At 50.7% G+C, this 27025-nt stretch overlaps 1 protein-coding gene across 6 annotated transcripts in view; it reads left to right on the top strand.

The window, feature by feature from the left end:
- DNAH17 (dynein axonemal heavy chain 17) overlaps nucleotides 1-27025 on the top strand; it is a 12633448-nt gene that overhangs the window by 11901364 nt on the left and 705059 nt on the right. The gene's annotated exons all lie outside the window — the stretch shown is intronic.

Raw genomic sequence — 27025 nt, 5'->3', positions numbered from 1 at the left:
AAGAAAAGAAAGCAAATACAAAGTACATTTTTCACATTGTTCAGGCGTATCGGCTGCCAACAAGATGTCATCGACATATTGTATGAGAGCCACTCCTTCAGGTAAAACAAAAGAATCAAGCTGTCTTTTCAATGCTTAGCTGTAAATGCTAGGACTCTCAGTATACCCTTGAGGAACTCTACAAAATCTGTATGATCGATTGTTCAAAGGGAAACCAAACAAATATCTGCTATCAGGATGAATAGGGATCGAGAAGAAAGCATTCTTCAAGTCTATGATAGAAAATGTAGTTGCTGTCGGAGGAACCAAAGTAAGAAGCGTCGTTATATCAGAAACCACGGGGTACTGTGGTACTACAATCTTGTTACCTTCTCGCAAATCGATAATGAATCTGTAAATCCTAGTGTCAGTATCTTTTTTCAAAATAGGAAGAATAGGACTGTTGCAAACATTGTAAGGAACTTCCTCTACAACCCCCACTTCAATCATATCATGGACAATGCATATAAGTGCTTCTTCGCCTTCCTGAGAAATGTTATATTGAGGCAAGCGTGGCAATGAAGCGCCCTCCTTAACACTAATGTGCACTGGTGGAATAACCATTTGCCCTACATCAGTGTCTGAAGTAGCCCACAAAGTACTAGGGAGCGAAGCTAATGCAAAATCCTCTTTAACAAGACAAGATCTCTCAATCACAGGATGGTTGTCATTCAAAATAACACATACACCTTCTGGAGAACATCGTATCGTAGCCCTGAAATACTTGAGCAAATCAAGACCCACAATATTGTCCGGTGTATTCAGAGAAAGCAAAAAAGGACATGTGGAGCAGTAAACCTATCAACATGAAATGCAAGTGGTTGTGACAGTGGGCTAAGGGAAGGTGTTCCATCGAAACCTATCGATGTGATGGTTAAGCCAGACAGGGGCGCCCTTGGAACCAATTGTTTAGATAAGGCGCTACGAGTAGCTCCTGTATCAACCAAAAACTGATCAGTAGAACCCACAACATATTCTGTAACATAGGGACCCCTCTGATCTACTGGAACTTCGACTGATTCCTTACCCCATCCTACTCAATCTTATGCATAAACAGAATCTCGAAAATCAGATGGCACATAGTCAGACATTTGATATTGGCTCCATCTATCAAAGGTGTTAAACCCATCCTGTCCACGTGTATTAGTATCAAACCTAGCACTATCATTCGTGCTTCCTCTAGGCCCTGAATATCCTGAACGACTTCTCATTTGTCCCTGTCCACGTGGACACTGCTGAGCACGCAGTACTGGACAATCAGAAACCCATTGTCCAAATTTCTTGAAATATGCACACTGGTCAACAGACAAATTCGAACGAGTATAGGGAGGAAAAGACGAACCGTAAGATCCCCGTCCCCCTCTATCATTACCTCTAGAAGGCGGACCATGAGCCTGAGACAACATAACCATTGTTTTTAACTCTTTAGTCTTTTATACACATTGCCCTTCGCTTCTAATTCCTGACATTCATAATACTGAGCCATAGTCAAAAGAGAAACCGGAGAAGAGGTAGTCCATGAACTCTCACTTGCCTTTAGGCGACTAGCTATTCCTGGCAACAGATTTGTGACATATTTGTCGACAAACAGATGCCTACCCGTGTCATCTGTCAATGACTGGCCACTAAAATCATGGAATGCCTCCTCAAATCGTGTAAAGAAATCTGAAACTGATTCATCTGCCTTTTGCTTACACGACGCTAATATATTCCAATCTATCTTTTTAGGCGGAATAATCGTTTTTAACTTAACTAATATAGCTGCAGGAAGATCTAAAATTAATTTACATGGTTTCTGTGCTGGTTCCCTCTCTACATCCATTTGTTCTAACTCTTTCCATAACGCCCCAAAAGTCGCACGATCATCAACTTTACGCACAGTTCTCCACACGTCAGGCGGTAATATCAACCCAAATAACATGTCAATATTGGGCAAAGTCATAGTACAAGAGCTAATGGATGCCTCAACTTCCTCTGGATTCTTCCGCGGATCAGGGAATGCATTTTTAAGAGCCATAACATCCACTCTGTTCCAAGGAGTATAGACCCAATTATAAATAAAATGACCCTTAGAATCGGCAGAACTCTTATCATCATCTGTTCCCTCGCCTCTAGGAGGAACATACAAAGGTGCGGCTTCCCGCATGGGTTTCACATGAACTATCATAGTCTTATCTGTTCCGAAGATGGAAGCCTGTGCCACGCCGGTCTGAGATGTTGGCGTCTGCTGCCTTTTTCTCCTCTCGCAAACGGACTGCATCAGCACGTAGTTTAACCAAACGCCTGATTGTATCAGCCACCTGAGAAAAGACAAAAAGACCATCAAGCATTTGCTTACAGTCATTTGCTACATCATCGGGCTCTAATTCATCATAATGTTTCCTAAACCGCTCAACGATTTCTGCGGCAAATACCTCGGTAAAATATATTTGCTCCCTTTCCTGCCAACTTTTTATGTAATCTAAAAGCTCAGAAGCAGGGGCAGTACTGCGAAGGGCTTTTTGGGCAGCAGATCTAAGCTCAGACGAACGCTGAATGGGCAGCAAAGAACGAGTTTCCCGTGCTTTGTCCTGTTTTGCAGGAGAGTCTTCATCTGACCCATGAGGAGCGGAAGGGAAAATATACGGAGGTGGCAAACGATCTAATAACAAGAAATCATCTTGCGGTTTATAAAGGATAGGATAAAGGGGTTGCCTAACAGCGTATTGGCCAGTTACCTATAAATGGCGCTCCCTATCCTCTCTCTCTGTTAGTTCTTTTATTTCTTTATTTTTCAACTCTAATGCTTTCGCATAAATGTTCTTCTGCTGTTCTTTTTCAATCAAGTCTTGCTCACGCTTCATTCATTCACGCACTTCTTTCTCCCACATTCGTACACAGTCAGACATATCCTGCCTAGTCTTTCGCTGCAACATACATTATTCCACATACTGAATCTTTCGTAAATCAAATGACCCATGCATAGGCCAACGCAACTCAGGATCCTTACGCGTATATTTATTCCATAACGTGCTGTACATTATTGAAGAAATACCATACTTAATATACATGTCCCTATTAGGCGTCCCCTCCGGGGAGGCCGGTTGTGCTTCATCGAGTCTCAAACTGGTACCACTACAAAAGCAACACATCCTACGATGTATGCTAGAAACAGGCATGCCAAAAATAGTGCAGAATATGCAGTATTATAACCAAAGTAGCTCTTAAGGTACTCTTCGAACGTTGCGCCGTTCAAATCAATTCAAAACAGAGAAAAATCTCATTACCTGCAATTTATATATTACAAATTCCAAATACAAATATTGGCCAATCATACAAATCCAAAGCCACAGTAAGCATTACTAAACTACCTTACCAATCCAAGGCATCAAAAACCAACAGCAAGCGCCGCAGAACGACTCTTACCAATCAATTGGTGTACAGATTCCAACTGCCAAGTTCTCAAATCAAATAGTCACTGCACGGCGAATCAACAGAAGAGATCTCAGTCGAGGACCGGCACCACCTGGATGGTCAGATCAGAAAGAGAGGAAAGACACCTTGGTTTGCCAAGACGTGGGTCTCCTCGGGCAATGATCATCCGCAGCGAGATTCCAATCCTTCGTCGCAACCACTCCTTCGGGCATCCGAGTCGCCCATGAGCCCCGAGTTGGGCGCCAATTTTGTGGTAGTAGTCCACAGCAAGGCCTACCAGTGCTAGGGGTTCGCCCTTCTCTGCACAAGTCCTCAGTCCAATAGAATAGAAGTTGGCACGGAAACTGGAATATAAAACAAAGATTTTATTAACCTCATGAGGTGGAACTACATTCACACAACACCCTTTGGTAATGTATGAAGTAGCACACTGAACAGAAGGAGCATGGTCCTTTTATACCCACCAGGTGCTCAAGAGCAGGCGGTACAAGTACAGAAGAGAAGGTTTACATACATAAAAGGTCCTACAGAAATGCACAGTCAACAATAGGGAGGAGCTAACAGTTTGCTGATTCTGGTAAGAATAACCTGACAGTTACAGACTAAGAACAGATTTAAGGACAGTTACAGCTTTCCTCTGCGCATGTACAGAGTAGCAGAACCTAAATATAGTCTGTTCACAGGCAGAATACAAGAGTAAATGACAGCAAGGTAGGACAGAGCATATGGTGAGCACATGGCAGACAAGATGGCTGCTGAATACAAGATGGCTTCAGCTAGATGCTAACCCCAGTCGCTGCCAAATTACAACAATACTAGCATAAGAATTATAGGTCATTTTACAAAATTACTTCTTTTTTATACATTGTCTTTCATTTGGAAGGCAGAAATGATTTGAAAGTCTATAGGTAATAACAGTTGCTCTGCAATTTTATGTTACCCTAAGTCTTCCGAAAAAAATGGTACCTCACTTGTGTGGGAGGTGCAAGTACCCGCGACAGGAAACGGCCCAAAACTCAACGTGGACCCACCACGTTTTCACAGTGAAAACGGACCCTTTTTTTTAAAAGGGCCAAGCTGTAGATTTTGAACCCTAGCTAGCAAGCCTATAAATTTTTTATAACTAGACACCTAGGGAAATCCAGGATGGGGAGATTTGACTGGCTCGCACCAGGTTCTGTTACCCAGAATCCCTTGCAAACCTAAAAAATTGTTTTAAAAAAACACATTTTCCTCACATTTCTGTGGTGTAAAGTTCTGAAATTTGCGTAGATCCACAGAATTCCACCCACCCCGCATTCCCCAAAGTCTTATGAGAAAAATGGTACCTCACTTGTGTGGGAGGCCGAAGTACCTGCGACAGGAAATGGCCCAAAACGCAACGTGGACACACTACATTTTCGCAGTGAAAACCGAGCCTTTTTTTGCAAAGGGCCTAGCTTTGGGTTTTGAACCCTAGCTCTGCCGGCACCTAAGGAAACCTAGCAAACCTATACATTTTTTTAAAACTAGACACCCTGGGAAATCCAGGGTGGGGTGTCTTGGCTGGCTTTCACCAGGTTCTGTTACCCAGAATCCCTTGTAAACCTAAAACATTGTCCAAAAAAACACATTTACCACACATTTCTGTGGTGGAAAGTTCTGGAATCTGCGTGGATCCACAAAATTCCACCCACCCCGTGTTTCCCAAAGTCTTCTGAGAAAAACTGTACCTCACTTGTGTGGAAGGCCTAAGTACCCACGACAGGAAAAGGCCCAAAACACAACGTGGACACACCACATTTTCGCAGTAAAAACTGACCCTTTTTTTACAAAGTGCCTAGCTGTAGATTTTTAACCCTAGCTCTGCCGGCACCTAGGAAACCTATTAAACCTATACATTTTTGAAAAGTAGACACCCAGGTGAATCCAGTATGGGGTGATGTGGCTGGCTCACACCAGGTTCTGTTACCCAGAATCCCTTGCAAACCTATACAATTGTCAAAAACCCACATTTTCCTCACATTTCTGTGGTGGAAAGTTCTAGAATCTGTGTGGATCCACAACATTTCATTCACCCTGCATTCCCCAAAGTCTTCTAAGAAAAATGGTACCTCACTTGTGTGGGAGGGCCAAGTACCCGCGACAGGAAACGGCCCAAAACGTATTGAGGGTACATCAAAATTGCCTATCACAAAACAACCTGGTTTTGCAAGGGGGTCTCCTGGGTTTTTGTCCCCGTGCTTGGCAGTCAACTAGGGAAACCTATCAAACCCACACATTTCTGAAAACTAGACAGCCGGGGGGTTCCATGGAGATATGGCTTGCGTGGATCTCCCAATGTTTTCATACCCATAATCCCCTGCATACCCATAATCCCCTGAAAAATCGCTTTTTCTGCACATGTTTGTGTGGGAAAGTTGTGGCATCACCGGGCAGACACAAATTTCCTACCACCTAGCATTTCCCAAGGTCTCCTGATGAAAATAGTGCCTCACTTGTGTGGGAGGCCCAAGTACCTGCGACACGCTGGGGCCCAAAAGGTATTGAGGAGACATCAAAATTGCCTTTCACAAAACAACCTGGTTTTGCAAGGGGGGGTCAACTCGGTTTTTTGCCCCGTACTCGGCAGCCAGCTAGGAAAACCTATCAAACCCTCACATTTCTGAAAACTAGACCCCGGGGAGGGGGGTTCCAGGGAGGTATGGCTTGCATGGATCCCCCAATGTTTTCTTGCCCAGAATCGCCTGCAAACCTCAAATTCAGCCGTAAAAATAACTTTTTCCACATATTTTTGTGTGGGAAAGTTGTTGCATCACCGGGCAGACACGAATTTCCTACCACCTAGCGTTCTCCAAGGTCTCCCAATAAAAATGGTGCCTCACTCATGTAGGAGGCCCAAGTACCCACGACAGGCAAGGGCCTAAAACATAGTGAGGTAACATCAAAATTGGCTATCACAAAATGACTCTACGATCATCCTGTAATATGGCATGCACAAAAAGAACACAGTGATAATTAAAATACCATTATTCGAGTGAGAATTATGTCAGTTCCGGATTTCAGGGTTTGTCGGGAAGCGGCCTACTTTCCTAGGTGAGTGTGCATTTCTTTGTCATTGTTCATTCTGAAGGGAAAAAGGCAGCTGGCTTGTAAAATGTATCTGGATTCTAACCTGCATATTGCAGATACCCTGCACCCGCATCTTGGGTGTCTGGGTACAGTGTCGATTCCCAAAAATCTAGCTTTGGTCCAATCCCCTTCGTATGTTCTCTGAAGTGTTTGGCTGTGTTGTATGCTAACCAGCATTAGTGATGGCCCTCCAGTGTTCTATGATAATTTTCTGTACAGGGAAAGTCATTGAGTCAATGTACCACATGTCACAGGGACATGTGATACCATAGACAACGAAATCTGATTTGCATGTGATCAATTTGGTTATCTGGTACCTCTTCCTTGTTCATTTAAGATAGATTTCGGAGACATTGGAGCTATGTTTGCAGGCTTTGCAGTTTCCACATTTCTTGATCCTTTGCTCTGACATTGTCAATATATCGTAGCCAGACGCTGATCTTGCTAGTCCATTCATCTGAAAGAAACAGTTAGGTATACATTCCTTACCTTAGAATGACTCCCAGGCGTCAGACTGGATCCGGAGAATTTTTTCATCAGCAGTACCCCTGCATGTCGAAAGGTGGCGTCGGTCGGCTCCGCATTCGTTGTTGGTGTCGTGGTTGCCGGTATGGCATTACAGCAGCTACTTAGAGTCCGCCCTCACGCGCTGACATCAGTTATTTCTTTTTCCGCGCCAGCCAGCGCAGATCTGGAGAGAGCGGTGCCTCAAGTCACTTTTTGACTGACTTTTGTCGATGTCAATTTTGAGTCATCGACTCCTGGTGCCCGGCAGGGATGCCTGGTTTCAAGGCTTGCGGCTCATGTAGCTGACTGATGTTGGTGACTGATCCGCACCGCGTATGCCTGTTTTGCTTGGAGCATGACCACAACCCCAAGTCCGACTGCGGGTGTAGGAGAGTAGGGTCTGCAATCCTATGATCACCCAGATTTTTGCTTTTTGCTGCACTGGTTTACGACTTTCCCTGGCTGTGGGCCTGCTAATCAGACCCACAGCCTAGCTGTTCTCTCTATCCAAATTGTACTCAGGTACTGAATTGGCACAGGGCCCTCTCCAAGTCCCTGTACCCAGGGCTGAGGTGTACCCAGAAGTCTCCCAGGGGCTGAAGCATGTATTATGCCACCCCTGGGCTGACTAACTAAACTGACACAACTGGCTGCACGACAGCTGGGGCAAGGTGGTGTACTCACCCTTTGCTTTAGATATAGTATACCTATATCTAACCCTAAAAATGGACACACAGATCTCCTATCAGTCACTCCTATGGCAGGCCTTAACAATCCTGAAGGCAGAGTGCTTGGAATCGTGTGAGATGGTGCTCTGGCATGAGCTGAGCCTGTCTGCGGCTTTCGGGATCCATCCCTTAGCCGTTTCCATGATATCGCATACCATATACTCTTAAGTGCATTATAATCCTCGCGGTTATATGCCAACTCTGGTATCGCTTTATCAAAACATGTCGAGTAAGGTGTCATACGAATTGGAATACTAACCCCTCGCCAATTCTGGCGACGGGGTTAGCATTCCACCCTTCTAGAGGGACACGACATGTATGTAACCCCTAACCCCGGTTAAAGTGAGACAGAGCCTTAGCATCCACAAAATGGATGCTGCCACCGAGACACAAGTCTGCCCTCCTGCTGCTGGGAGTCCTCCTGCCAGCACCGTCCCAGACAGGATTTTGTGTATTGTAGGTAGGCAGGGCTTCAGAGGAAGGTGACTGCACGTGGCACCCCGGTGCTCACTGTGCATAGGCTGGCTTGAACCAGTTCCAGGGACACTCCAGACCCTGTGCTGGGGAAAAGCCCGCCAAGGAAGTGGGTGTAACCACCCCCCTCCTGGTCCCACCCATAGGGCAGGACTTAGTCGCGTGCCAGCGCCCTTTTCCCAGATAAAGGTAGGAGCAGGCCCCCTTCCAAATTAGATCATCTTTGAATCCTGAAACTACTTTCTACGAAAGGAACTCAAGACTTCTTCCTAAGATTTCTCCCTTGTGGCTAAGGAGTAGTCACCCTGCATCAGCAGGCACCATCGCAAGAACACTGCGGTCTGCTGCAAGTCCTTCCTCCGGAATCCGACTGCCCAGCTCGACGAGAACCGGCTTCCCTGGCACCTCTGACCTCTACCCACCTCTACAGCCCAGCTGAGAACCGTGGGTGCGACGAGACCTCGAGGGACCGGCCATCTGCAAGACTGCACGACTTCTGCACAGCAAGCCCGCCGAGTAATTTCCTGGTGAGTGCTTTGGGGTCCGAGAAGCCCCGACCCTGAGCAGCTCCAGCACCGAAGTGCAGCCTCCCAGCATCTCCACGATCTGCGTGGGGCCCTTCTGCTTTTTGCTGCTCACCGCGTTGTTTGGCTACTAGCCCGCTGGCTTGTGGCCTTCTGAACGACGCCCGACGACATCACTGCTGCTGGTCTGGTTGCTCCAGACTGGCCCTTGCTCCCTTTCCGAAGAGGAGCACCCCGGACCCTCCTGGTCCACTCAAGACGCCATTTTGAGTCCACCGCGTGGGCTTGAATTAGCCAAGGCTTGTTGCCCATCCCTGGGTAACTTCGACGCCGACAGCTTCATCCATCGTGGGACAGCTCGCCTCTCCATCCTGGTCGCCGACAACGCCTCCTGGTCCGTGAGATCTGCAGAGCCAGCGTCGCCCACTCACCTAGTCGAGGTGACTACCATCCGGTGCCCTCCTGGTGCCCACTGACTACTGGCTAGTAGTCACGAACTTGGTCCCCTCTGCTTTCAGGTGTCATCCATCTTCCAGATCCAGGCTTGGATCAACTCGAACTATCTTCACTGGTCGCCTGCCAGCATCTTTCTTCCAGGCTCCTGGTCCGGCAACGAGGATTCCCGACGTCTTTTGAGACCTATGCAGCTGCAGCCCCTGGGCTAGGTAACTTCGGCATTTCGGTGCCCCAGCATAGCCTCACTATCCAAGGGTCAGGATCCACTGTCGTTTTCTCCCTACCAGGTCGGGTTCGCCCGTGAACACTAACTTTAGCGTTACTAGCTTCCATAGACTTTGTACCGCATCCCGGGTGAGAGTGCACACTCTGCACCCGAATCCCCTAGGCCTCCTAGAAGTAATCTAACGATTCCCTAGTCAAGTCCTAGCGATTCCAAAGCCTATTAGTACTGTACTTACCTGCTAGTAATTTCGCATTCCACTTTTAGAGTATATGGTTTTTCGTGCCCCTCGGGCATTTGTGTATACCGTGCTAACTTAAGTATTTTCGTAAGAGTTTTGTTGTGTGCCTAGCACCCTGTCCTCATAAAGAGTACAGGGTTGTTGTGATTCTAATAAATACATTGTTTATTTTCATAACACTTGTGTGGTGTCCTTTCACTGGGTGTTCAAGGGGTAATGTGATGGTAAAACAGCTGGCTTAACACGCCCTCTAGAGTCTTAGCCTTAGACTGCTCGTATCCATGCTACTAGGATAGCTGGTCTATAAGGTTGACTTACAACCAATCATCAATAAGGGTTGTTTGGACTGATATATAGTGATCACTAGAATAGTGAACACTGCACATCAGGCCAAATTCTCACATTGGTGGCAGCGGTGGGATTTGAGCTTGCTGTTGTTTTACCACACATGCCCTAAGAATATCTTGTGAAAGATCACATAAGTACTAAAGGTACATATAACTTAGCTTAGAATACTCTGAGTTCTACTGAACCAGCTGTTGTAGCTCCTAGGGCCTAGCACACCCTAAACTACAACTCTAGCAAGGGATCAGTAGGCAAACACATAGTGTAGGTAAGTGCACCACTTACACCTCACTAGAAAAGCATGTCTACCCAGGGAGAATCTACTGAGACTCCCCTGGTCAGTGTTGACCCTCCACAGGTCACTTCCAGATATGCAGCTCTCAGTTTCCAGGAGATGAGACAAGTCTGTACCTCCAGGAAACTGAAGCAGGGGTCTAACCCCACCATTCCCTTTCTGATAGGTCTCTTAAAGACATATGATGCCAGAAAGATTTCTCAGTTACATGAGAATATGCCAGCCTTAGAGGGAACCTCTGGGGATCCAGACCTCCCCAACACCGCTACTGCAGTTGAGGAGGAGGATCAAGAGGAACTCTCTGGGGATGAGGTAGACAAAGGTCTTGAGTTAGTCAGAAGGCTAACCAGGGCCAACTTAGACTTACTTGGGCTAGGAACTGGGGGCCCCCCAGTACTAACCCGAAGTGGGCCTAACCTTGGAGTTAGGAGAGATAGATCTCTTTCTAGGGACTCCAATAGATCTCTGCACTCTAATGCCTCTTCCCAGAGGAGGAGAAACTCTCCACAGAGGAGAGTGACTTCCCCTCAGAGAATAGAGCATGAAGCTAGAATGAGACAGGCTGCTCTGAGGATTGAAAGGGAAGAACTTGCCCTGGCCAAAGAAAAGCTTGCTTTTGCTAGAGAGCAGCAGATGAGTGGGCTAGCTCCCACTGGTGGCAGCAATCTCCCAAGAGATAGAGAGAAGGGTTTAGACACTAAACACCTGACTAAGATAGTGCCCCCCTTTAAGCAAGGGGATGATATCCAGAAATGGATGGCTGCTTTGGAGAGGGCCTGCACTGTGCAGTGCATTCCCCGAAGTCAGTGGGCAGCTATACTGTGGCTCTCCTTTGATGGTAAAGGTAGAGATAAGCTCCTCACTACAAGAGTGGAGGATGCTAATGATTACCAGGTCCTGAAAAATGCACTGATTGATGGGTTTGGTTTAACCACTGAGCAGTACAGGTTGCTGTTCAGAGACACCCAGAAAACTCAGTCTCAGGACTGGTCTGACTTTGTGGATAGTGCCACTAAGGCTTTGGAGGGCTGGTTGCTGGGTAGCAAGGTTACAGATTACACAGGATTGTATAATCTAATGATGAGAGAACAAATTTTAAACAATTGTCAGAACCAGTTGTTGCACCAGCACCTTGTTGATTCAGATCTGACCTCTCCCCAAGAATTGGGAAAGAAGGCAGACAAATGGGTCAGGACAAGGATCAAGCAGAACCAGAACCAGAACCAGGGTGGTCAGAAGAAAGCAGACCAGAAGGGTAATGCAAAGAGTGAACAAAATGACCAGAAGTCTTCACCAGGTCCCCAACAAACCAAAGAGGGTGGGGGTCAGGCTTCCCAGAAGAAGAAGACTCAAGAAGGCCAGTCAAAAAGTTGGTGCCAGTACTGCAAAAGTAAATCTCACTGGTTTAGTGAGTGCACCAAAAGAGGAGGACAAACTCCTGCCACTACAGCCCCTAAGGCAACTGCACCCCCTAGTACAGTCAGTAGTGGTAGTGTACCTCCCAAGGCATTAGTTGGGTTAACCTTGGGAACTGAGGGGTCTGACAACTTAGTTGGCACACTCACTCAGGCTGTCCTTGTCTGTACAGGGGATATGGATATATCCCCTGAGATAAGCCCCAATACTTTGGGCAAATACAGGCAGACACCTTTGATTAATGGCAAAATGGCTCAGGCCTATAGGGACACTTGTGCCAGTGTCACCATGGTGACATCTAACTTTGTGGACCCTGGACAGATCATGCCAGGTACTGATTTCCTGGTGACCAATGCCAGCAATGTCACTACTAGTCATAGTGTGGCAATTGTGGCTTTCTCCTGGGGTGGAGTGAAGGGACAAAAGAAAGTTGTAGTCAGTTCAGACCTCCCAGTTGATTGTTTGTTGGGCAATGATTTGGAGTCATCAGAATAGTCAGAAGTGGAGCAGAGGACTCACATGGAAATGTTAGGCTTGCCAGCACATGTGCTTGCTGTGACTAGGTCACAGGCCAGAAGATGCCCCACTGAACAGGTGCTGGATCCTGAAATTATGGACCAGACACCTTCCAAGAAGAAGAGCAGTAAGGGTAAGGCTTTGCCTTCCCCCTTGCCCCAGGGTGAGGATCAAGTCTCTGAGGAGGCTGATCTGAGAGAGCTGAGGGAAACTGAGCCTAAAGAGCTTGAACTTGATCAAGTTGAGTTTCTGGGCTCAGGGGGACCCTCCAGAGCAGACCTGGGGAAGGCACAGTTAGACTGCCCTTCCCTTGAACCCCTCAGACAGCAGGCTGCTGCTGAGGCTGCAGGGAATGCCACAGGTGCCCACAGGGTATACTGGGAAGATGGACTCCTGTACTCTGAGTCAAGAGACCCCAAGCCTGGTGCAACCAGGAGGCTGGTCATCCTCTTGTCTCTGAGAGGTTTCCTTCTCACCTTGGCCCATGAGATTCCCCTTGCAGGTCATTTAGGTCAGACAAAGACTTGGGACAGGCTTGTCTCACACTTTCACTGGCCCCATATGAATGAGAATACCAAGGAGTTTTGTCGCTCCTGTGTCACTTGCCAAGCCAGTGGTAAGTCAGGTGGCGCAACAAAGGCCCCCCTCATACCACTACCTGTGGTGGGGGTTCCCTTTGAAAGAGTGGGGATTGACATTGTTGGTCCAATGGAACCCCAGACAGCATCAGGGCACAAGTTTATACTGGTGGTAGTGGATCATGCCACCAGGTATCCTGAAGCTATTCCACTTAGGACCACTACAGCACCTGTAGTGGCAAGGGCCCTAGTTGGAGTGTTCTCCAGAGTGGGCTTCCCTAAGGAGGTTGTTTCTGACAGAGGTACAAACTTCATGTCAGGATATCTGACTGCAATGTGGAAGGAGTGTGGTGTGAACTACAAGTTCACCACACCCTACCACCCACAATACAATGGGCTTGTTGAGAGATTCAACAGGACCCTCAAAGGGATGATTCATGGGCTACCTGAAACTCTTAGGAGAAGATGGGATGTCCTGATCCCCTGCCTCTTGTTTGCTTACAGAGAGGTCCCACAGAAGGGGGTTGGCTACAGCCCTTTTGAGCTTCTGTATGGGCATCCTGTAAGAGGACCCCTGTGTTTGGTGAAGGAAGGATGGGAGAGACCTCTCAAAAAGCCTGCAACCAACATAGTGGACTATGTACTTGGTCTCCGCTCCAGGATGGCTGAGTATATGGAGAAGGCATCTAAAAACCTGGAGGCCAGCCAAGAACTTCAAAAAGCTTGGCATGACCAAAAGGCTGTTCTGACTGTGTACCAGCCAGGACAGAAGGTGTGGGTGCTGGAGCCAGTGGCCCCAGCAGCTCTGAAAGACAAATGGTCTGGGCCCCACACCATCATTGAGCAAAAGGGAGAGGTTACCTACTTGGTGGACCTTGGAACTCCCAGGAGCCCTCTCAGAGTGCTCCATGTTAACAGGCTCAAGGCATATGTTGACAGGAAGGACATGAGCTTGCTCATGGCCACAGATGAGGGACAGGAGGAAGAGAGTGACCCTCTCCCAGACCTGCTCACTCAGAATCCTGATGATGGATCAGTTGATGGTGTTGTCTTTTGTGGCAGCCTCACTGAACATCAGCAACAGGATTGCAGGCAAGTTCTGCAATCCTTCAGACATATGTTCTCTCTGACACCCAGCCAAACTGATTGGTGTACCCATGATGTTGACACTGGAGACAGTCTGCCTGTCAAGAGTAAAATCTACAGACAGCCTGATCATGTTAGAGACTGCATCAAAACTGAAGTGCAGAAAATGTTGGAGCTGGGAGTCATTGAGCCCTCAGATAGCCCTTGGGCTAGCCCAGTAGTTCTAGTGCCAAAGCCTCACACCCAGGGTGGTAAGAAAGAGATGAGGTTTTGCGTAGACTACAGAGGCCTCAATGCAGTCACTAAGACTGATGCCCACCCAATACCAAGAGCAGATGAACTTATAGATAAATTGGCTTCTGCCAACTTCTTAAGTACATTTGATTTGACAGCTGGGTATTGGCAAATCAGGTTAGCTGAGGAGGCCAAACCCAAGACAGCATTTTCTACCCCTGGAGGGCATTATCAGTTTGTGGTAATGCCCTTTGGACTGAAAAATGCACCTGCCACCTTCCAAAGGTTGGTGAATCAAGTCCTCACTGGGCTGGATGACTTCTGTGCAGCATATCTAGACGATATTGCTGTCTTTAGCTCCACCTGGGAGGATCACCTGGTCCACCTGAGGAAAGTGTTAGAGGCTCTGCAAAAGGCAGGCCTCACTATCAAGGCCACAAAGTGCCAGCTAGGGCAGACACAGGTTGTATACCTGGGCCACCTTGTAGGTGGAGGCCAGGTTCAGCCACTGGAGAGTAACATACAGGCCATCAAGGACTGGACTCCTCCAATCACCCAGACTCAGGTTCGAGCTTTCTTGGGCCTGACTGGGTACTATAGGAAGTTTGTCAGAAATTATGGGTCCATAGTGACCCCTCTTAATGACCTGACAAGCAAAAAGATGCCAAAGAAAGTTCAGTGGACAGCAAGCTGTCAGAAAGCATTCAATGACCTAAAGCAGGCCATGTGCACAGCACCTATCCTAAAGAGTCCAGATTACTCCAAGCCATTCATTGTCCAAACAGATGCTTCTGAGTTGGGTGTGGGGGCTGTTCTGTCTCAACTGAATTTTGATGGTAATGATCAGCCTATTGCTTTCATTAGTAGGAGGTTGACACCCAGAGAGAAAAATTGGTCAGCTATTGAGAGGGAGGCCTTTGCTGTGGTCTGGGCCCTGAAGAAGCTGAGGGCCTACTTGTTTGGCACTCACTTCACCATTCAGACAGACCATAAGCCCCTCTTGTGGCTAAATCAGATGAAGGGTGAAAACCCCAAACTGCTTAGGTGGTCCATTTCCCTACAGGGGATGGATTTTACAGTGGAGCATAGACCTGGTACTGATAACAGCAATGCTGATGGGCTCTCCAGGTATTTCCACTTAGAGCAAGAAGACTCACCTGGTCAAGGTTAGTTTATTGTCCCAAAGTTTTGGGGGGGTCATGTAGGAGAGTAGGGTCTGCAATCCTATGATCACCCAGATTTTTGCTTTTTGCTGCACTGGTTTACGACTTTCCCTGGCTGTGGGCCTGCTAATCAGACCCACAGCCTAGCTGTTCTCTCTATCCAAATTGTACTCAGGTACTGAATTGGCACTGGGCCCTCTCCAAGTCCCTGTACCCAGGGCTGAGGTGTACCCAGAAGTCTCCCAGGGGCTGAAGCATGTATTATGCCACCCCTGGGCTGACTAACTAAACTGACACAACTGGCTGCACGACAGCTGGGGCAAGGTGGTGTACTCACCCTTTGCTTTAGATATAGTATACCTATATCTAACCCTAAAAATGGACACACAGATCTCCTATCAGTCACTCCTATGGCAGGCCTTAACAATCCTGAAGGCAGAGTGCTTGGAATCGTGTGAGATGGTGCTCTGGCATGAGCTGAGCCTGTCTGCGGCTTTCGGGATCCATCCCTTAGCCGTTTCCATGATATCGCATACCATATACTCTTAAGTGCATTATAATCCTCGCGGTTATATGCCAACTCTGGTATCGCTTTATCAAAACATGTCGAGTAAGGTGTCATACGAATTGGAATACTAACCCCTCGCCAATTCTGGCGACGGGGTTAGCATTCCACCCTTCTAGAGGGACACGACATGTATGTAACCCCTAACCCCGGTTAAAGTCAGACAGAGCCTTAGCATCCACAAAATGGATGCTGCCACCGAGACACAAGTCTGCCCTCCTGCTGCTGGGAGTCCTCCCAGAGCAGGAGATAAGGACAAAGGGTTTCCTGCCAGGGGCGGTGCCAGCACCGTCCCAGACAGGATTTTGTGTATTGTAGGTAGGCAGGGCTTCAGAGGAAGGTGACTGCACGTGGCACCCCGGTGCTCACTGTGCATAGGCTGGCTTGAACCAGTTCCAGGGACACTCCAGACCCTGTGCTGGGGAAAAGCCCGCCAAGGAAGTGGGTGTAACCACCCCCCTCCTGGTCCCACCCATAGGGCAGGACTTAGTCGCGGGCCAGCCCCCTTTTCCCAGATAAAGGTAGGAGCAGGCCCCCTTCCAAATTATATCATCTTTGAATCCTGAAACTACTTTCTACGAAAGGAACTCAAGACTTCTTCCTAAGATTTCTCCCTTGTGGCTAAGGAGTAGTCACCCTGCATCCGCAGGCACCATCGCAAGAACACTGCGGTCTGCTGCAAGTCCTTCCTCCGGAATCCGACTGCCCAGCTCGACGAGAACCGGCTTCCCTGGCACCTCTGACCTCTACCCACCTCTACAGGCCAGCTGAGAACCGTGGGTGCGACGAGACCTCGAGGGACCGGCCATCTGCAAGACTGCACGACTTCTGCACAGCAAGCCCGCCGAGTAATTTCCTGGTGAGTGCTTTGGGGTCCGAGAAGCCCCGATCCTGAGCAGCTCCAGCACCGAAGTGCAGCCTCCCAGCATCTCCACGATCTGCGTGGGGCCCTTCTGCTTTTTGCTGCTCACCGCGTTGTTTGGCTACTAGCCCGCTGGCTTGTGGCCTTCTGAACGACGCCCGACGACATCACTGCTGCTGGTCTGGTTGCTCCAGACTGGCCCTTGCTCCCTTTCCGAAGAGGAGCACCCCGGACCCTCCTGGTCCACTCAAGACGCCATTTTGAGTCCACCGCGTGGGCTTGAATTAGCCAAGGCTTGTTGCCCATCCCTGGGTAACTTCGACGCCGACAGCTTCATCCATCGTGGGACAGCTCGCCTCTCCATCCTGGTCGCCGACAACGCCTCCTGGTCCGTGAGATCTGCAGAGCCAGCGTCGCCCACTCTCCTAGTCGAGGTGACTACCATCCGGTGCCCTCCTGGTACCCACTGACTACTGGCTAGTAGTCACGAACTTGGTCCCCTCTGCTTTCAGGTGTCATCCATCTTCCAGATCCAGGCTTGGATCAACTTGAACTATCTTCACTGGTCGCCTGCCAGCATCTTTCTTCCAGGCTCCTGGTCCGGCAACGAGGATTCCCGACGTCTTTTGAGACCTATGCAGCTGCAGCCCCTGGGCTAGGTAACTTCGGCATTTCGGTGCCCCAGCATAGCCTCACTATCCAAGGGTCAGGATCCACTGTCGTTTTCTCCCTACCAGGTCGGGTTCGCCCGTGAACACTAACTTTAGCGTTACTAGCTTCCATAGCATCCCGCGTGAGAGTGCACACTCTGCACCCGAATCCCCTAGGCCTCCTAGAAGTAATCTAACGATTCCCTAGTCAAGTCCTAGCGATTCCAAAGCCTATTAGTGCTGTACTTACCTGCTAGTAATTTCGCATTCCACTTTTAGAGTATATGGTTTTTCGTGCCCCTCGGGCATTTGTGTATACCGTGCTAACTTAAGTATTTTCGTAAGAGTTTTGTTGTGTGCCTAGCACCCTGTCCTCATAAAGAGTACAGGGTTGTTGTGATTCTAATAAATACATTGTTTATTTTCATAACACTTGTGTGGTGTCCTTTCACTGGGTGTTCAAGGGGTAATGTGATGGTAAAACAGCTGGCTTAACACGCCCTCTAGAGTCTTAGCCTTAGACTGCTCGTATCCATGCTACTAGGATAGCTGGTCTATAAGGTTGACTTACAACCAATCATCAATAAGGGTTGTTTGGACTGATATATAGTGATCACTAGAATAGTGAACACTGCACATCAGGCCAACTTCTCACAGCGGGACCATGAAGTGTTTGCGGGAGCGGTCCCGAAAGCTTCTTGAGGCCCGGCAGCTGGCTCCGTGCCGTTCGGGGTCCTGGTCGCATAGGAGGTCTTAGGGACCGGTCGCGGAGCCACCACCACCAGTCTTTTTCAAAGTCTTTGCACTCCTCAGGTAAGTCAAAGCACAAGAAGAAGTCGGAAAAGCACCGTCGCTCTTCGACTTCTCCCCATCTAGTGGCCGACGCTACGAGAGATGCAGGTGGAGCCCCAAGAGTCGACTCCGAGCATCCCCTCCCAGCTTCGTACCTTTTATGAAACAATGCATGCCATCTTTGGGCAGCCCGACTCCGCCTTCGGGCCCTGCAGACTCGGCTGGGGGCCCTGGGCCTTTGATGCTGGCAGCTTTGGCCTGGCACTGCAGGGCCCCCTTGGATCCAGGCCTGGATCCGGATCGGTGCGGGTTGACCTGATTACACCTGCACAATGGGAAAATGCCATGTTGTGCATTGCCATGCACAATGTGGCAGGCACCGCGTGGTGCCTGCCACCTTGTGCATGGCAATGTAGGGGGGGCACCATAGGTACCCCCCAAGTGCAGCACCCCACCCCCGCATTACCCCTGGGGCCCGCAACAGGATCCCACAGCAAATCCCCGCCAGCCTTTCCATGGCCTCAAATGCCATGCATAATAATATGGATGGCGGTGCCTGCTAGGCACCGCCATCATATATATGCCCCAGCTCCACCCTGCCGGCAATCGTAACAATTGCCGACCGGCGGGAAAGCGGCCGACGGACTTTCCGTCTGCCGCGTTACCCACCGCCATTGTAATCTGGCGGTAGGTAAATCAGGTTACGATGGCTGGCGGGTCACCACCGCCGGGACAGTGGTGGCGATTAGCCCACCATCGTAATCAGCCCCTATGTGTTTTGTATAGTTTGAGCTTTCTCCCAAATTTATACAGATCAATGCGTACCTGTGCGTAGTCTAAATTAACATCAGGGCAAACTGAGAGTCCAAGTTTCAGAGTTTCACATTCATCAACTGTCAAAGGAGGGAGGGGTACACTCGATTGACGTCATCTTGTTTTAAATTATATGTGTTTTTTAATGCTTCAAGCTGATTCTTAAAAGTACTACTGGTACATTGCACTTTATTTCTGTTTAAGGAGAGCCTGGAATAACTGTATCAAATAACCAATCCCTGTGTTTTATTATCTTATCGTTTATAGAACATCAAAAATATTATTAGATTTTTATTGTTCATGACTTAATTAATTGTTCTATCCTTCTGCTCAATAAAAATATGTAAAAAATAATTAATATGGATGTAAAACGGTTTGCCAAAATTTTGGCTAGCCGTCTTGCTCCAGTAATCTCGGTTTTTGTATCCCCACAGCAACATGGATTTGTCCCAGGTAGAGACAATACTGGGTATACTAACATGGCAATCATGGCAATTGATGTTGCCGAGAAGTCTAACACCAACATGGGGTGGATCCTACTTGATGCAGAAAAGGTGCATGATCATGTTGCTTGGGGCTGCTTGTGGGTCACTCTGCGTGCCTTTGGTATAAGGGAAGATTCTATTTAACTGATTTGCGTACTATATAAGACCCCATGTGCTTGGGTCACCCATGCTGGGAGCTAATCGAATTCTTTTCACACCCGCTGAGAGACACGATGGTGATGCCATCTCTCCCCCTCATTATTTACCATATACATAGAGCCCTATTTACAGTCACTCTTCAGGAATACACTCTTCAGGAATACACTTTTCAACCTATGATCCTTGCTGGTCAGCAATTGAAACTGACTGCATATGCTGATGATGTGCCGATTTTTTTCCTCCAACCCGGTAACAGCTATAAGTCAGATTGCCCTTGAGGCACGTATTTTTGGGACATTTTCTGACTATACGCTAAATTTATCTAAAACTCAGGCTGTTTTAAATTTCAAACCCGATTCTTCTACCCCAAGGGTCACTACTTTGGCGGTTAATTTAGGAATTAGGATTTGCCCTGAGGTTTTTAATATTGTTAAACAGAATTATAAACCGCTACCAGCTACATTAATCCTGAAATTAAAATCATGGATTAAGTGACTGCTCACTATTTTTGGATGAGTTAATATTATAACAAGCATTGGCATAGCCAGTAGGTCTTGCTTTTGGGACCTTCTAAGTATTTAGTTATGCAGCACAATATCCTTGGTGCAACAACATCAACTGTTGCGTGGCTAAACACTTATAAGGTCCCAAAGGCGAGACCTATTGGCTATGCCAATGCTTGTTATTTTTTGTTCTTGGGGGAAACTGGGCTAGTGCCAGGAGGGTCATGGGTGAGTGGCAGGGAGGTGAGGAGTGAATGCCAGGAGGGACAAGGGTGACAGTCAGACCATGGGGGTGAAGGGTGAGTGCTAGAGAGGTGAGGAGTGAGTGCCAAGGAGATGAGATGTAAGAGTCAGCAGGGCCAAGGGTGAGTGACAGGGGTGAAGGGTAACTGCCAGACCAGGGGGGTGAAGGGCTAGTGCCACAGAGGTGAAGGTTGAGTGCCAGATCTAAAAGAAACAGGTTAGTATTAGATTCCTTACCTTAGAATATCCCCAGGCGTCAGTCTGGATCCGGAAACTTTTGCGTAGCAGTACCGGTAGGCGTCGTCTACAGGCGTCCCCTGCGGCTCCGCGTCCGTCGTTGGCGTCGTGCGCCGTGATGACGTCGCTGGATTATATAGACGCCGCCTCCGCGCGCTGATGTCAGTTCTTCTTTTTTCCACGCCAGTTAGCGCAGATCCAAAGAGCAGTACTCCGGTCTTTGACCAAAGTTTTTTGTGAATCCTTGATTCTTCTTACGGTGCCGGTAGGATGCCCGGTTTTAAGAACTGTGACGACTGTGACCGCACGATGTCGGTCACGGATCATCACCGACTCTGCCTCCGGTGCCTGGGCCCCGACCACGCCGTGGACGACTGTGTCGATTGCCGGGCCTTGACGACTAAAGCTAGACGGGAGCGGTCCCGCAAGCTACTCGAACTCCGGGTGTCGGCCCCACGTCGAGAGCGGTCCCGGTCCGGACGGAGGTCTAGGGAGCGATCGACGGAGCGGTCGCGGAGCCGTCACGAGCGCTCCGGGAGTCGTCACCATTCCTCTGGTTCCTCAGGTAGGAAGCACAAGAAGTCGGGGCGTCGTCATCGTACCCCCGACTCCCCCCGATGCTCGCGCGATGCGGCCGGGGGTTCGGGTGGCCCCACCCCCACGGCTCCGCGTGAGTCGCCGACGCGGCCTGCTCCATACCCTGCGGTCCCTGGGCAGGGCGCGTCGTCCGAGGAGATAGAGGCGTTCCTCATGGCCATGAGGGCACTGTCTCCTCCGACGGGGCCTACGGCGCCTGCGGGCCCGGTGGTCCCGTCCGGGGGCCCGAGCGGTTCGGGTGCTCCTGCCCCGACACCGTCGGGTGCTCCGGCCCCGACGCCGCCGGCGGCTCAGGCCCCGGCGCCGCTGGGCCCTTCAGGGTCGACGCCGGCTGGTCCGCCGGCCTCTCCGGCGCCGATTCCATCGGGGCAACCCATGGTGCCGCCTCCGCGCGGCGCCGGGGCTCCGATGCCGGCTCTGGCCGGCGTCGGGGCTCCGGCGCCGGCTCCGGGCGGCGCCATCCCCATTCCCTCTCCTACTCCGGACGCGGAGTCGGACCGGCGTCGTCCGACGCCGAGTCCGGCGCCGATGGGGCCCATTGACCCCGAGGAGCCGGTCTACATCGTTGACTCTGAATATGGTGAGGATGCAGATTATGGAGAGGGTTGGGAGGGGTCTGAGGACCCTCTGTCACGCGAGTGTCAGTATGACGTGGACTGGACAGGTGACTTGGGTGACGCCAGAGGTCTGGATGACTCTCCTAACCCTGGTTTTGTCTCGCCTCCTACTGTGGCTTCGGAGGCTGGGGCTGCTTATTCAGTGGTGTTGATGAGGGCTGCCAAGGCCTTACACCTTGAGCTCCCCGTCGCGGTCGTGAGGCCTAACATCCTCACTGAGGTCTTCAAACCGCAGTCATGCCCACAGGAGCCACTGCTGCCGTTCAATGAAGCCTTGACAGACGTTCTTTTGGGCACGTGGTCCAGGCCAGCTTCAGGTTCGCCTGTTGATAGGAACGTGGCCAGACGCCACCGTCCGTGTCCGGACGACCCCAAGTTCCTGTCCACCCATCCCACCCCTGAGAGTCTGGTGATCCAGGCCTCTACTTCCCAGACCGCATTTCCGTCTGCCCCGCCCGACCGGGAATCAAAGAGGTACGACCAGTATGGGAAGAAGGTCTTCTCGTCCCTGAGTTTGGTACTGCGGTCTTGCAATACCGCGTGCCTCTTGGGCCGCTACACCCACTCTCTGTGGGATACGGTTGCGGAGTGTCTGCCAGAATGCCCGCAGGAGGTACGGGCGAAGCTCGGCAAGACTATGATTGAAGGCCGAGACGCAGCACGATATTCCATCAGGTGTGGTCTTGATACGACCGACTCGCTGGGCAGAGCGATGTCCACGACGGTGGCGATTCGTCGCCACGCCTGGCTGAGATCCGCCAACTTTTCGGCGGATGTCCAAAATACTTTGATGGACATGCCGTTCGATGGCAGTCGCTTGTTTGGCGACAAAGCGGACCACGCGGTGGAGCGCTTCAAGGACTCCAGGGTCACAGCCAAGTCCTTGGGTCTCTCGACCCAGCGCCAGCAAACGGGTTCGTTTCGCTCCTTTCGTGGCCACGGAAGGGGCGGTCCCACACGTGCTGCCAGCCACGCACCGCAGAATACTTCTCAACGCGGTGGCGGCCGTGAATTCCGCCGTGGAGGCGGTCGGGGACAACGGCGAGGTCCGGCCACACCTCCCCCCGCAGCATCGGCCTCCAAATCCTCCTAGTCCGAGCTTTCAGGCCCATGTGACGCCAGTGGGTGGCAGGGTTCGCCATCACCACTCCCGCTGGCGCACCATCACATCGGACAGGTGGGTGCTGCAGCTCGTCCGAAGGGGCTACTCCCTCCCCTTCGAGAGCACTCCTCCATCCATGCCACCGCAGAACCACCGTGTGTCGGGGGACCACTTGACACTTCTGCAGGAGGAAGTTACGGCCCTCTTGGCCAAGGGGGCCATCGAGCGCGTTCCTGGGCCAGAAGTAGGGTGTGGTTGCTACTCCCACTACTTTCTGGTACCCAAGAAGGACAAGGGGGGCCTGCGTCCTATCTTGGATCTACGGAACGTCAACGGCTTCCTCCGGAAGGAGAAGTTCAAGATGTTGACTTTGGCTCAGGACTTGGCTGCTCTAGAACCACAAGACTGGATGGTGGCGTTGGACTTGCAGGATGCGTATTTTCACATCCCCGTCCTGCCTGCCCACCGACGTTACCTGCGGTTCACGGTAGGCCACGAGCACTTTCAGTTTATCGTGCTTCCATTCGGCCGTACCAGCGCCCCACGGGTGTTCACGAAAGTGATGGCGGTGGTCGCAGCTCATCTGCGCAGGTTAGGGGTTTCAGTCTTCCCCTACCTCGACGACTGGTTGTTGAAGGCGGGCTCGCCCCAGACAGTCGTCCACCACCTTCAGATGACGGCAGACCTCCTGCACGAGCTGGGGTTTTCCATCAATGTGCCGAAATCACACCTGTGTCCCTCTCAAAAGCTCCTTTTCATCGGAGCGGTTCTCGACTCGGCGCAGTTTCGGGTTTATCCTCCGGAGCGGCGGGTCCGGGATATACAGGCTCTGATTCCCATCTTTCAGCCATTATCCCGGGTTTCGGTCAGGTTGACGCTGCGGCTGCTGGGGCTGATGGCTTCCTGCATCCTTCTGGTGCATCACGCCCGGTGGCGGATGCGGGCTCTGCAGTGGGACCTGAAGTTTCAGTGGGCCCAGCATCAGGGCAACCTGTCCGACCATGTCCTGATCTCAGAGGGCACTGCGAGACAGTTGCAGTGGTGGCTTACGGACCGCGATTGGGTCAGAGGCAGATCCCTCTCCCTTCCCCAACCGGAGCACGTAGTTTTGATGGACGCGTCCCTCCAGGGCTGGGGAGGCCACTTGGGAGAGGCGGAGATCAGAGGCATCTGGTCTCCGGCGGAGTCCCGGCTCCATATCAACATGTTGGAGCTGCGGGCGATTCGCCTAGCACTGAAGGCATTCCTCCCCTTTGTCAACGGGAGTGTGGTGCAGGTGTTCACGGACAACACCACCGCCATGTGGTACTGCAACAAGCAGGGCGGAGTGGGGTCGTGGACCCTTTGCCAGGAGGCTCTGCGTCTCTGGCAATGGCTGGAACGTCAGGGTGTGACTATGACGGTTCAACACCTGGCAGGTTCTCTGAACGCCAGGGCGGACGAACTCAGCCGTCGGTGCTCGGTGGATCACGAATGGCGTCTGAACTCGGACGTGGCAAAAGGCCTCTTTCTGCAATGGGGAGAGCCTTGGTTAGATCTATTCGCCACAGAAGGGAACGCGCAATGTCATCAGTTCTGCGCGTTGGAGTTTCCAAGACGGCACTCGCTCGGCGACGCCTTTCGGCGCGAGTGGAGTTGCGGTCTATTGTACGCCTTTCCGCCTATACCACTTCTGCCCAGAGTGCTGAAGAAGATCAGGCGCGACCGGGCCCAAGTTATCCTTGTGGCTCCGGACTAGGCTCGAAGGTACTGGTATCCCGAGCTACTCAGCATGTCAGTCGGTCCCTCGATCCGGCTGCCCCTTCGGGAGGACCTTCTGTCGCAGCAGCAGGGGACGGTCCTCCACCCGAACCTGTCCAGTCTCCACCTCCATGCGTGGAGATTGAGCGGCGACAGTTGAGGCCATTTGACTTGCCTCCTGAAGTTTGTGATGTGATTCTGGCAGCCAGGCGTCCCTCCACAAAGTCGGTATACGCCTGCCGGTGGAACAGATTTGTGGCATGGTGCACAGCAAAGGCTGTGGACCCCCTCTCTGCCCCTCTTTCCGAGGTTCTCCTCTTTCTTCTCTCTCTTGCCCAGCAGGGCTCTGCTCTGGGCACTAGCAAGGGCTACCTTTCTGCCCTTTCGGCCTTTCTGAGGTTGCCTGATCAACCTTCTTTGTTCAAGTCCCCTATTGTAACAAGATTCTTGAAGGGCATCACGCACATGTATCCACCTGGTCCGTTCGTGATGCCTCAGTGGGACTTGAACCTGGTTCTGACTTTCTTGATGTGCGCTCCCTTTGAGCCACTTCATTCCTGTCCTCTCCGTCTCCTGACTTTAAAGACGGCCTTCCTGGTTGCCATCACCTCTGCCAGGAGGGTGAGTGAGCTCCAGGCTCTTTCTGTCAAACCTCCTTTCCTGTCCATTCATCCAGACAAGGTGGTTCTAAGAACTAGACCTTCTTTCCTGCCCAAAGTAGTCTCTGCTTTTCACATCGGGCAGTCCATTACCCTCCCCTCCTTCTTCCCGCCTCCGCATCCTTCAAAGGATGAAGAGCGGCTCCATCGTCTGGACCCAAAACGTGCGCTTTCATTTTATATGGATCGCACACGCCAGTTCCGGGTGGATGACCAACTGTTTGTTGGCTACGTGGGTGCGAAGAAGGGACTGGCGGTACATAAACGGACCATCTCTCGGTGGGTCGTTCTGTGCATCAAAGCGTGCTACTCTTTGGCTCGGAAGGAGCCTCCTGTTGGGCTGAGGGCCCATTCCACTCGGGCCACGGCGGCTACTACTGCCCTGGGCCGGGGAGTCCCTTTGCAGGACATTTGCCAGGCGGCTACGTGGGCCTCGCTGCACACCTTTGCGAGGCACTACTGCCTGGACAGTCAAGTCCGGAGGGATGGCTTCTGTGGCCGTTCGGTCCTCCAGGACTTTCTGGTGTAGGATTGTATTGGTTCGCAGACCCACCACCGGGGTTGGTATTGCTGGGGTATCTATTCTAAGGTAAGGAATCTAATACTAACCTGTTTCTTTCAGATGAACAAGTTACTTACCTTCGGTAACGATATATCTGTAAGAAACAGTAGTTAGTATTAGATTCCTTACCGCCCCACCCATCCTCCCCGTTCTGCGAACTGATACCTAGGGTTAAGGACATCCCTTTCAGGGCCCTAGTTTCAAATGGCACCAGTGTTGGTTCTCACATGGCTCTGCGTGTTCTGGTGCGGAAAAGCTGTGTACAAAGAACTGACGTCAGCGCGCGGAGGCGGCGTCTATATACTCCAAAGACGTCATCACGGCACCCGACGACGGACGCGGAGCCGCAGGGGACGCCTGCAGACGACGCCTACCGACGCGCAGGGGTACTGCTACCCAAAAGTTTCCGGATCCAGACTGACGCCTGGGTATATTCTAAGGTAAGGAATCTAATACTAACTACTGTTTCTTACAGATATATCGTTACCGAAGGTAAGTAACTTGTTCGATACGACCGACTCACTGGGCAGGGCGATGTCCACGACGGTGGCGATTCGTCGCCACGCCTGGCTGAGATCCGCCAATTTCTCGGCAGATGTCCAGTCTGCATTGATGGACATGCCGTTTGATGGCAGTCGCCTGTTTGGCGACAAAGCGGACCACGCGCTGGAACGCTTCAAGGACTCCAGGGTCACGGCCAAGTCCTTGGGTCTCTCGACCCAGCGCCAGCAAACGGGTTCGTTTCGCTCCTTTCGTGGCCACGGAAGGGGCGGTCCCACGCGTGCTGCCAGCCACGCGCCGCAACAGTAATTTAGATCGGCGGTCTGGAAACGACGAGGGATCTTCACCGTGCAGTGTTACGACTTCAATCCTTGCTGTAACACTGCACGGCGAAGATCCCTCATCGTTTCCAGACCGCCGATCTAAATTACCATGATTGAGACACGGACTGCGACGGCACCCGTCCCTCCCAGGCTTCATTCCTGAACAAAACGGAGTGGCAAACAATCCTTGATCACTTTTTCTTCTCTATGCCACTGAATCCTTCTCTTCCTTTTACACTTAGCACTTTTCATCCTACCAGCACGT

The sequence above is a fragment of the Lissotriton helveticus genome, chromosome 7 (assembly GCF_964261635.1).
Source record: "Lissotriton helveticus chromosome 7, aLisHel1.1, whole genome shotgun sequence".
Taxonomy (NCBI): domain Eukaryota; kingdom Metazoa; phylum Chordata; class Amphibia; order Caudata; family Salamandridae; genus Lissotriton; species Lissotriton helveticus.
Note: the sequence above shows the minus strand (reverse complement) of the source record. Positions and strands in the feature narration are given on the sequence as shown.